The sequence below is a fragment of the Cebus imitator genome, unplaced genomic scaffold, assembly GCF_001604975.1.
Source record: "Cebus imitator isolate Cc_AM_T3 unplaced genomic scaffold, Cebus_imitator-1.0 Scaffold0, whole genome shotgun sequence".
Lineage (NCBI taxonomy): Eukaryota > Metazoa > Chordata > Mammalia > Primates > Cebidae > Cebus > Cebus imitator.
Genome location: NW_016107315.1, coordinates 11,867,670 through 11,880,544, shown reverse-complemented (window position 1 = coordinate 11,880,544; position 12,875 = coordinate 11,867,670). Strand labels below are relative to the sequence as shown.

At 34.2% G+C, this 12,875-nt stretch overlaps 1 protein-coding gene across 23 annotated transcripts in view; it reads left to right on the top strand.

The window, feature by feature from the left end:
• DLG1 (discs large MAGUK scaffold protein 1) overlaps positions 1–12,875 on the top strand; it is a 299,333-nt gene that overhangs the window by 113,659 nt on the left and 172,799 nt on the right. The gene's annotated exons all lie outside the window — the stretch shown is intronic.

Here is a 12,875-nt window from a genome sequence, read left to right as displayed (position 1 = left end):
AAAAAAAAAAAGAGACTTACCAAGTTGGTATCTGAAGGATGATGGAATAGTGATGATTTCTTTCCAGACAGAAGGAACCTTATTCATATGTTAAAAAGTAAGTTTTTTCTTTGTTATGTGAAAGATCTTAAGAAAGAGTAACAATATTGGAAAAACAATCCTTACAAATATTTAGAGTTGCTTTTAAACGACACCCCCGCCCCCACAAACTAGAATTGAGTTCAGTGAACCCTGGTGATCTACAAAAGTTTGACAGAGTATGATTTCTTGGTCATTTGCATGCTGTTTAAAATTTGCTTTTATTAAATATTGAATAGATACAAACTAATAGGTATAAAATATATGTAGGTGCAAAGAATTGCTACATAACATTTAAAATAATGAAAGAGTAATAGCTATTCTCTTAGAAGTGCCCTGTTCGCTCTCCTCAGATTGCCATTCCTTCCCAACTCAGTAATAATTCTGAATTCTATATTTGGTATTCCTTGCTTTAAAAAAATTCCTAAACAATAAATAAATTGTTGATTTTATATATTTTTGAACCACTGGGTAATGTTGATTATAGTTGTTAGAGATTTTTATGGCTTGTGGCTTTTTGGTTCAGCACATTATATGTTCTTCCTTTATTTTTCTTTTCTTTTTTAACAACTCTGTTGACTGACCATTAATGTATAGAATCAGTTAGTAATTTTAATGTCAGATTACCAGTGTTTTCTGTTTAGGTTTATATATTTCTTGTCTTGTTTTGAATGTCCTTACATAGCCAGAAGTCATAATCTCCTATGTAGTATTGTCTTCTAAAAGTTTTATATTTAGATGTTTTCACATTGAGATCTTTAATCTGCCTGAAATTTTTGTTTTGGTATGCTATAGGAGTCACATTTCATTTTATCTAATGGATACCCCATTGTCCCAGTCTCATTTATTGACAAATTCTTTCTATGTTCTCAATGATATATAATGTCCTTAATTCCCATGAGTCTGTTTCTGAACTCTTAACTTTTGTTCCACTCATCAGTCTGTCTTACCCTGTGCCCGTGCACATTATCTTAATTACTAAAGCTTTAGAATAATGCCAGTTTTAATTGTTGGTTTATAGATATATAATTTTATATTTTGTATACAAATAGTAGTATTTATAAATAATAAGTTTTGCTGCTATTAAAAACATTAAATTCCTAGGTCAAATATTATATGTATTTGATATTTTTATAGTGTTAAATTACTGGCAAAAAGTTACTTTCATTTATGTTTTAACCTGTATTAGAGTTTCTCTTTTTCCACACGTTGATCAAAACTAGGTATTATTGGGCATTTGTGGTTTTGTGGATCTGCCCAGGAAAAAGTGATAGATTATTGTTTTAATGTGCATTCCTTCATGAGTGGGAGGATGAACATCTTTGCATTATTTATTATTTGTAATTCTTTGTAAAATGAACTGCCAGTCTGTTTCTTGCTCATTTTTTTTCTTTTTTATAAAATTGATTTGTAAGACTTTATTATAAATTTCAAAATTGGCCCTTTTGTAATATACTTGTGCTCTCCCTCCTCCTACTTCTCGCCCCAAACTTGTTGACATTTTCATTTTAGGTGGGTGACACAAAAGTTTTAAACTTTATGTATTCAAATTTATTAGTCTTCTTTGTTTCTGAATATCATTTCTTACTTAGACTTGACCATTCTAGCAGTAGGAACAAGTTTACTCATGTTTTGCTTAGCGTTTGGGTCAGTTCTTTATGTTTAGGTCTGTGATCTAATAGGTAATTTTTTTTTAAGTTGAAGTTACACCATAAGAATCCTGATTTTTTCCCCCAAGTGGCCATTTACCAAATACTATTTATTCAATAATCCATCATTCCTCTACTGATTTAAAATATTATCCTTATCACAGCTATTACATTTGCATATTTATTTGGTTGTGTTGTGGACTCTGTGTTCTACTCAAGGCTTTGTTTCTTTTTGTTCGTGCTGCTATCAAACTTTTAATTGTTGAGACCTTCTAATGCTTCTCTATGAGAGAACTGGATAGAGTCAGTTGCCTCTCATGACTTTTAATTCAAAATTTCCTTGACTTCTCATATGCTACTTTTTTCAAATCATAATTACTAGTACCCTGCCACGTACTCTGACTCACCTAAATAAAATCGTATTGATATTTTGATTGTAAAAACATTTTTACAGATTATTTTATTGAAAAATTCAAACTTAAAATATTGAGCCTTTATCCAAGAATAACTAAGTAGTGTTCCTTTATCAATAGCATTTTGAAGTTTTCTTCATAGAGATTGGCCCTTTACATTTAATTCAAGTTTTCATTTTTGTTGTTTTGTTGCTGTTGGAAATGGGATCTTTTCTAACAGATTTATAAATACATATCATTTTATTTTTATTTTTCTGGTTCACGTTCTCTCATGAGGTTGCACATACTATTTTATTTAATCATTTTTACTGAAGTATAATTTACATTCATAGTAAGCTATGTCTGTGTAAAGTGTACAGTTCGATGAGTTTGAACAGCTGCAGCCCCCTGCGAAACCACTTCCATAGTGGAGTTACAGAATACTTTCCTCACTCCAAAAAGATTGTGCTCCTTTGTATTCATTCAGGCTTCCACTCCCCACAAGATACCGCTAATCTGCCTTTCTCACCACAAGTTATTTTATATTTTCAAAAATTTTATGTAAATGGATTCATACAATAAGACTCTTTAGTGTCTTTTTTAAGAAACTCATAATAATGCTTTTGAGATTCATTGAGGTTGTTGTTTGTTGCAGCAATTTTCTTCTTACTGAAGAGGTGTATTCCAGTGTCTGGGTATAAAACACCTTGTTTATTCCTATCTGTTGATGGACAGTTAACAATCTGTTTGTTAATTATTAAAGCTTTAGAATAATGCCAGTTTTAATTGTTGATTTATAGATATGTAACTTTATATTTTGAATACAAACAGTAATATAATTTATAAATGTTTTATAATAACATTTAACAATAACAAGTATATTTATAAATAATAAGTTTTAATATTAAAGCTGTTTTGAATGGTGGTATAGGGATATTCATATACAAGTTTTTGTGTGGATATATATTTTTATTTCTCTTTGATATCTAGTGGTTGTTTTCATATCCTAGGTATAAGAATGGTTATTTTCACATTTTAGCAGTGGATGAGCGTCTTGGTCACTCCACATTTTTACCAGTGCTTGTTTTTTTCTCTCCTTCCCCCCCTAAATTTAGCCATTTTAGTGGATATGAAGTGGTTTAGTGGGTATTGTGGCTTTACTTGCATTTCTTTGATGACTTGTGACGTTGAGTATCATTTTGTGTTTTACATGAGTAAATCTTTTGTTAAGTGTTTTGGGTTGAATTGTGTCTCCCACAAAAAAAGATATGTTGGAGTCCTAGCCTCTAATATCTCAGAATGTGACATTATTTGAAGATAAAGTCTTTACAGAGATAGTAAAATTAAAATGAGGTTATTGTGTTGGAGTCCTAGCCTCTAATATCTCAGAATGTGACATTATTTGAAGATAAAGTCTTTACAGTGATAGTAAAATTAAAATGAGGTTATTGGGATGGGCTATTCCAGTATAACCGGTGTGCTTATAAAAAGGAGGAATTTGGTCAAAGAGACATGACATGGCAAGAATGCCATGTAAAGATGAAGGCAGAGATCAGAGTGATGCATATGTAAGCCAAGGAATGCCAAAGACTGCCAGCAAGCCTCCAGAAGTTAGGAAGAGAAGCATGGAACAGATTCTTCCTCACAGCCGTTAGAAGAAACCAACTCTGCTAACACCTTCATCTCAGACTTTTAGCCTTCAGGACTGAAGAGACAATGAGCTTCTGTTACGGAAGCCACTCAGTTTGTAATAACTTTGTTGCAGTAGCTCTAGAAAATGAATGCATTAAGTATTGTTTGTATTTGTTCCCCATTTAAAAGAATTGGATTGTTTGTATTGTTGAATTGTAAAAGATCTTTCTATATTCAGATACGAGTCCTTTATCAGATATTTTTATTGCACAATATTTCATTCTGTAGCTTGCCTTTTACTTTTCTTAGTGACTTTCAAAGAGCAAAAATTTTAATAAATCCCACTTTGTCAAAAACTTGCATCATTGTGCTTTTTGTGTTTTATATAGTAAATCTTTTCCTATTCTTAATTTGCACATTTTCTTGTATTTTCTTCTAGAAGTTTTATAGTTTTAGGTTTTACATTTAAGTTTGTGATTCATTTCAGATTTTGTGTCTGTTGTGAGATAAAAGTTGATGTTAATTTTTTCTCTATATAGATATCCAGTTGCTCTAGCACTGTGTCGAAAAACTTTTTATCCTTCATTGAATTGCTTTTGTACTTTGTCAAAAAACAGTTGACCATATGTGTGTGAATGAAATTCTGTTTCATTGATATGTGTGTTTTCCATTTGACTGATACCACACTGTCTTGACATCAGGTAATGTAAGTTTTATGTCTTCTAACTTTGTTCTTTTTAAATTTGGTTCAGCTTTTCTAGGTTGTTTGCATTTCAGCATTTTAGAATCACTTTATTATCTTCTTCAAAAAGTGTGGTGGAAATATTATTAGGATTGCATTGAAACTATAAATTATTTGAAGAAAATGAACTTCCTAATAATGTTCAGTCTTCCAAATCACAAACATATGATGTCTGTTTCTTTAGGTCTTAATTTATTTGAGTAATGTTCTATAATTTGCAGTGAAGACATCTTGTACATCTTTTGTTCAATATATTCTTAAGGATTTTATCTTTTTTGGAGTGGTGCACCAAATGGAACTTAAGTTTTGGCTTTCAATTATTCACTATTAGTGTAAAAAACACAACTTGATTGATTAACTTGTAGCCTGCAATCTTACTAAAATCAACTGTTGTTTTAGTAGTCTTATAAATCCCTTGTGGTTTTCAGTGTGAACAGTCAGGTCATTTGCAAATGGAGAGTTTTACTTAATCTTTACTGGTGTTATGCTTTTTCTTTTACCTGTCTTACAACCACAGTTACGGCCTCCAGCATAATGCTGAAAACAAGTAAGGCAAGTGAGCATCCTTTCCTCCATCTATTTGTGTTCAGCATCTCACCATAGTGTACGTTAGCAGTAGGGTTGTTTTTACAAACAAACAAAAATATCTTTTATCTCTACAAAAAATACAAAAATTAGCCAGGTGTGGTGGCTCATGCCTGTTGTCTCAGCTACTTGGGAGGCTGAGGCTGGAGGATTGCTTGAGCCCGGGAAGGGGATGTTGCAGTGAGTCAAGATCACACTGCTGTATTTGAGCCTGGGTGACAGAGTGAGATCCTGTCTCAAAAGAAAAAAAGAAAGAAAGCATCTTACATAATTGTTATTTTTAAAATCAAGAGTATATACTGATTTTTTTTCAAATGCCATCTTAGAAAAATCCATAGAAATCGTTTGACCTTTACATCTTAGATTTAGTTGTTTACTTTTCAGTAGCCTACTGTAATAGCTGCCTATTAATGCTCTTCCTGCCCACCCTCCTGCCCCCTCAAAGATGTATTTGCCCTATGGATAGTCCCTTGAACCTGTGACTATGTGGCAAAAGGAAATTAAGGTCACAAATGGAAATAAGGTTTATAATAAATGGATTTTAAGATTTAAGAAGATTATCCTAAATGGGTACATCCAAAGTTTCCTTAGAAGTGAAAGGAGGAATTGGAAAACAGAGTCCAAGAGATGACAGCCTGAGAAGGACGTGGCCTGACGTTGTTGGCTTTGAAGATGTAGGAAGTGGGCCTCCTGCCAAGCAGTATATATAGACAATCTCCAGAAACTGGAAAAGGCAAGAAAACAGATTCTCCTCTAGAGCCTCCTGACACCCAGTGAGACACATTTTGGACTTCTCAACTACAGAACTATAAAAATTTTGTGTTGTTTTAAGCCATCATGTTTGTGGTAACTTACTATAGCAGCCATAGATAAGTTTGTTCTCAGTTTTGGTGGGTGTATTTCACCATTAATTGTAGTGTAGATTTTAGTTTGATTTGTAGTAGGAAACTGTCCAGTTATACTATTTTATTTCATGAGGTGGTGATGGTTGTTTTTAATCATAATGGATGTTTTTATTTGTTGATTATTTGGTATTCATTAATTTTTTTTCCTTTTGACTTGTTAATGGGATCAGTTATGTTAAATGCTTTTTTGATATTTACCCATTCTGACATTTTTGGAGTGTATTCTACTTGGGTTGTAATATTTTGATGTTCTGAGCTCTTCTGCTAATATTTTATTTTGGAATTTTACATTTGTAGCCATGAGTGAGATTGGTTTCTAGTTGTTTTGTCCTTTCTGAGGAATTATTGTTTGAGAATGTTGTCCTTTCTTATGATTATTGTTTCCAGGCTTTATCTCATTCAGTCATGGTCAGTTTTGGAAATTTATATATTCCTGTAAAGTCATAAGAACACAATTTTATTTGTATTGTATTTTGCTGTCCCCCTTTCCCTAATCCAGACTTTACTTCTGGGGAAAGCAGTAGATCCCAATATGGGTAAGGGATACCGGTTTTCTCATGTATATCTTTATCGTATGAAGGTTGAACACTTTTTTAAAATTTATTTGTTGGCATGCTCAAGATGGTTTGGTATGTGGAAATCTTACCTTGGTATTTGATAGTTCCTTCTTTAAAAAGCTTGAATTAATAATTCTGTTCTTCTCGGGCCTTAACCTTTTGGCAATTACTGTCAGTGGTTTTGGGGATTTTTAATTCTTTTTTATTCCAAGCAAGTGAATTGTCAGCTCCCTATATCCACTGGGGATTGGGTCCAGGATACAGCCTGCTGCCCATGGATACCAAAATCAGTGGATGCTGATACCCAAATCCCTGATACATAAAAGACATAATACTTGCATATAAACTATGCACATCCTCCTGTATTTTAAATCATCTCTAAATTACTTATAATACCTAATTCTGTGTAAATGCTACATAAATAGTTACTAGATTGCATTATTCTTTATTTGTATTATTTTTGTTGTATTTTTTTTCCCCCCAAATGTTTTCCATCTGCAGTTGTTTGAATCTGCAGATATGGAACTCACAGATAAAGAGAGCTGGCTATAGCTGGGAGAACTAAACCACAGGCAATAGTTTAATTGTACCTAAACTCTTCATTCCAGCTCCCAGTTAATGTGTATGACAACTAATTTTATTAACACACTAATGGAACAGGGAAAATCATACGGTGGTAGTTCCTATCACAAAGTAGCAGGTGTTTTAGAAAGAGCATAGTTAACCTCATTTGAAAACAGTTTGTCTGGATGTGGCTCTAAACTGGTCCTGTAGCAGCTTTTGTCATGTTCAGGACAACAAGCAATCTAATATGAGTTGTTACAGGACTCTTCTGTTTCTTTTCCTGCAGCTTCATATTAAACCATTGTCAAGAATAAAACCAATAGTGTTTTGTATGCATTTTTGTGTTGTGGTTAGCTCGTTTGAGATTTACAAGTAGAAAAATGAAGTCAATATAATGTGGAAATCACATTGACTCAATAATTTTTCCTACACATGGGAATGGACTGAGCAGTGGGAATAAGATTATAGTCTTTAGCTGGAGAATAGAAAAGCTCTTGACTCTTGAGCTACCTGTGAGCAAGGTGTTGTTTGTACTCTAAGTAAGTTAGGGCAAGGAAGACAATGGAATCTATCATCTGCAAAGAGTCATGCTGGGTTAAGAATGAATCTTTCTGTGGCAGAAGGCCCTGGTGAGGGTGCTTGTTTTTAACTTAAAGTATCTATATTGTTTGGGCATCCAGCAGCCCTATTTGAATTATAGTGTTGTCAGTTTGTGTACTGTCACTGCTTGCTGTGGCTCTTGCCTGCCTGAGCGATACAGTTTAATGACTGTTCTTTTTCCCAGACAGAGGCCATTTATTTTAACCTTGAAACCAAGAGTATAGTTTTGCTCTTGAAAGGATAATTTTTTAATTGTTAAAGATTGAAAAAGTTAAAGTAATGATTTTGGAGAAGAAATGGTGTAAATGCCTGTGGCTTTAAGTTAATGTATTTTATTGATCCTAAAATGCACTTTTCTCTACTGTTAACCTATCTCAAATTTGGAATTATTTGCAGTTGATGCACTTCACAATTTATTTGGCAGTGTTTTTTTCTTTTTTGGGGATAAATATAATTAGTGGGGCGTCTTATAATTGATGATACATACTGGATTCATGAAATACAGTCCTTGCTAGTTAAATTTTAGAATTTAAAATGTCCTGGTTTTGACTTTCAGAAAACCTAGTCTTTGAATGGTGATACTGTAATCTTTAAATTTTGGAACTGTTTTCGAAAATTCGTGACACAGACTATGACAAAGCTTTCTAACTATTTTCTAAAATGGAGATTTTACAGATTTTATCCTATTATATTTTGAGACAGGGTCTTACTCTGTTGCCCAGGCTGGAGGGCAGTGGTACAATCATGGCTCACTGCAGCCTCAACCTCCTGGGCTCAAGTGATTCTCCTACCTTGGCCTCCCCAGTAGCTAAAACTACAGGCACATGTCACCACATCCAGCTAATTTTTAAAATTTTGTGTAGAGGCAGAGTCTCAAAAATGATTCTGAACTTCTAGGCTCAAGTGATTCTCTTGCCTCAGCCTTCCAAATTGCTGGGATTACAGGCATGAGCCACTGTCCCAGGCCTAAAATTAACATTTCTATACACAAAATACACATTTTCCCTTCCACTTCACTGTCACTTTTACAACAAATCTAACAGTGGTTAGATTGGATCATTCTCTGACAGGGACAGCATTCCTCCCTACCCCCCAGACTTAATTTAAGGTAGTTTTCCCAAATCCTTTTGAGAAATTGGTTAAAGTTGTGAACATTTCTTTAGAAATAATGCTCACATCTCTTTACAATTTGTGCATGAAACGAAGTTTTGACTGCAGTCCATCATATGAGGTCAGATGTGGAGTTTTTCACTTGTGATATGTTGATGCTCGAAAAGTTTTGGAAATTGAAGCATTTCAGATTTTGGATTTTCAGATTAGGGATGCTCAACCTGTAATAGAGAATAGATTTTACCTTTGTTAACTGTATTTTGTAATAAAAGGTTTTCTTAAAGGTACAAGTATAATGAAACTCAAAAACTAAGAGATTCCCACTGGCTAGAGATATGTCAGTTTGACTTCAGAAAAGATTTTTTTCAATAGATTTTATTCAGTCAAATATGTGTAATCCATCCATTTATCATGATAATTTTTATAATAATTTAAAAATACTTATGTACTATAAAATTTACTATTTGAAAGTATACAGTTATATGCACAGAGTTGTGCACCTACCACCACTAACTAATTTCAGAGGGTTTTCCTCATCCCAAAAGGAAATCAGATATCCATTAGTAGTTGATACCCATTTCTCCCTCTTGAGTGAAATTGCTGAGTCTTAAGGTACTTCATGTAACCTTTTGAGGAATCATCAGACTGTTTTCCAGAGAGAATGTACCATTTTACATTCCCATCAGTAATGTATGAGGGTTCCCATTTTTCCACATCCTTGCCAATACCTATCAGTCTTTTTTTTATTATGGTCCTCATGTTGGATGTCAAGTAGTATCTCATTATGGGTTTGATTTGCATTTATGTATTGACTAATGATGTTAAACATCTTTGCATGTGTTTATTGGCCATTTGTATATCTTCTTTGAGAAAACGTTGAAATCTTTTGGACATTTTTAAATTGGCTTGTCTTCTTGTTGAGCTATTCTGGACACTAGACTACTATCAAATATATTATTTGTAAATATTTTTTCTCATTCTTTGGGTTGTCTTTTCTTTTCTTTCTTTCTTTTTATTTGGAGACTGTTGCCTAGGCTGGAGTGCAATGGCCAGTCTCGGCTCACTGCAACCTCTGCCTCCCGGGTTCAAATGATTCTCCTGCCTCAGCCTCCTGAGTAGCTGGGACTACAGATGCGTGCCATCACACTTGGCTAATTTTTCTATTTTTAGTAGAGACAGGGTTTCAACTATGTTGGCCAGGCTGGTCTCGAACCCCTGACCTCGTGATCCTTCCGCCTTGGCCTCCCAAAGTGCTGGGATTACAGGCATGAGCTACCAAACCCAGCCTCTTTGGATGAACAAAAGCCACTATCAAGAAAGTTTTGATGTTTTGATGAAGTCCAATTTATGTTTTTTCTTTGGTTGCTGATGCTTTGGATGTCATATCTAAGATACTATTGCCTAGTCCCAACATCATAAAGATTTACACTTATGTAGGGTCTGATTTCATTGTTTTGTATCCAGTTGTCCCAATATCATTTGTTAAAAAAACTATTATTTCTCCATTGGCACACATGTCCAAAATCAATTGACCATAAATGTAAGGATCTATTTCTGGACCATTAATTCTGTTGATCTATGTTTATTCTAGTACCAGTCTTGATTAACGTATCTTTATAGTAAGTTTCAAAATCAGGAGCTGTGAGCCTTGTGCTTTGTTGTTCATTTTCAAGATTATTTTGGATATTCTGCATTTCTTGCAATTCCATGTGAATGTTAGGATCAGCTTCTCAGTTCCTGTGGGGAAAAAGTACCTGATGGAATTTTGATAGAGATTGCATTGCATGCTATATGGAAACCTGTTCGATCACCTTAGGGGATGGCAGGGAGCCAGTTTTTCAAATCTGTCTTGAAAACTAGTAAATAAGGGTACTTTTTCTGTTTCACCTGTGTGAACCATACCAACAGGTAACCAAATAGTAGGTGAAGTATCTCTTTATACATGTATTCCATTGAGTTAATAAAAAAGAAATATAGAATTAGTTTGTCACAATTTTGCACATCCCAGTGAATGAATTAGTTTAGGTATTGAGTATCAATATCTACTAACTTTACAAAAAGAGAACCAGACATTATATGCTTCCAAAGAAAATAACACACCACCACCTGTAGTCTCACCGAAAGACTAAACGTGAGGCTAATCAAGTTGTTGCATCCAGCTACCAATTTGCAGGAAATACAGAAGCAAAAGGACCCCTACATTGAAGGGTTCCATGATTTTGCAGTCATTTTACTGGAGCCTCGATAGGTCAAATGCCTTGAGTTTTCAGTAATTACAGGGAATGAAAAAGAATCAAGAGGGAACTTACAGATTAAAAGGTACTTAAAAAAAGCATTATTTTAACATTACTTCTTCCTTTCCTTTTCTTAGTGAGGCTTTTGTTTTGGTTTTAATTCCTTTCACATCCCTCCAAGTTACTTCATAGACATGGATACACACACACATACACATATAATGATACATATATACACTATTGCTTAAAAATGTTCAGTGTATTTATATAAAATTTAAATAGGTTTATGTACATATGTAGTTTTATGTATAAAATACGTATCCTGTATATATGTATATAGATATGTAGCTTTGAAACATCGTTTCCTCATTCTATGTTTTTACTTTGTGCTATTAGAAGAGGTAGATTTTTTGCCAATTTAACTTCTATATAGTATTTCCTAGGATGGTTGTACCATATTTCCTTAGACATTTTATTAGTTGATTTATAGGCAGTTTGTTGTCAGTTTTTTAAAATTCCAAGCTGTAGTGAATATCCTTGTGTATGTATCTCTTCTAAAGTATATCTTAAGTTGTTGAGTACCTGTAGAGTTTCAAAAGATGGTACCGAATTTCCTTCCTTGTGTCTACTACTGAGAGCATTTAAACTTTGCTTCCACTCAACTGAGTATGTAAATTATGTTCGGTTTTCTAAGTATATTTATGTTAACTTCAGCCTTGCTTATAGGATGAAGTTAGAGAACCCTTATTACTAGTTTTGAAAATAATTGAAGTTACCTGTGAAAACACTATTCTTATATCATGTTTAATAAGCTAGCTAATGTTGATGGAAGCCAGATTGTTGTTTTCCACATAAATGTACCATTTCACAGAAGGATGTTGTTTAAAAAGTGTTACTGGAGGCTGTATAGTATCTTGCAGCAGTCAAGCGCATAGTTACGATTCTTTCTCTCTTTTTTTTTTTTTTTGTATATATTTACAAACGTACATTTTTCCTCTTATCTATACAACAGATATCCAGTATTCCTCCTTAATACTGTCTCTCATTCCTAGAAGTGGGATTACTAGATCAAGTTGTGAAAACATTTTCAAGGCTTTTGAAACATACTGCCAAACTGCCCTCCAGAAAAAGGCCTCTACTGTGAATGTAATGATCGACGCCCAGTTTCTCTGAATGCTGTTGCTGTACTTTTTTTGCTCACTAAAGAAGTTGAGCATTTTTTCCTCTAAGTTTACTCATCCGTTTTTTTTCTCCTCTTGTTCAGGGGTACATATGCAGGTTTGTTACATGGGCAAATTGTGTGTCACTGAGGCTTGGCGTAGGAATGATCCTGTCACCAAGGTAGTGAGCATGGTACCCAATAGGTAGCCATCCAACCCACACCCCCTTCCACCCTCCCCACTCAAGCAGTCCCCAGTGTTTATTGTTTCCATCTTTGTGCCCATGTGTATTCAGTGTTTAGTTTCCACTTACAAGTGAGAACGTGCAGTATTTTGTTTTCTCTTCCTGTGTTCGTTCACTTAGGATAATGGCCTCCAGTTGTATCCATGTTGCCACAAAGGACATGGTTTAATTTCTTTTTATGGCTGCATAGTATTCTGTGGTGTATATGTACTGCATTTGCATTTTATTTATCCATTCCACCATTGGTGGGTATCTTGTTTGATTCCATTTCTTTGCTATTGTGAATAGCACTGCAGTGAACATACATGTGTCTTTTTAGTAAAATGCTCCTCTTCTCTCTCCCCTCTCCCCCCTCCATATCCCCCCGCCCCTTTTCCCCCCTTCTGCCCCCTACCTGTTCCCCTTCCCCTTCCCCTCCCTTTC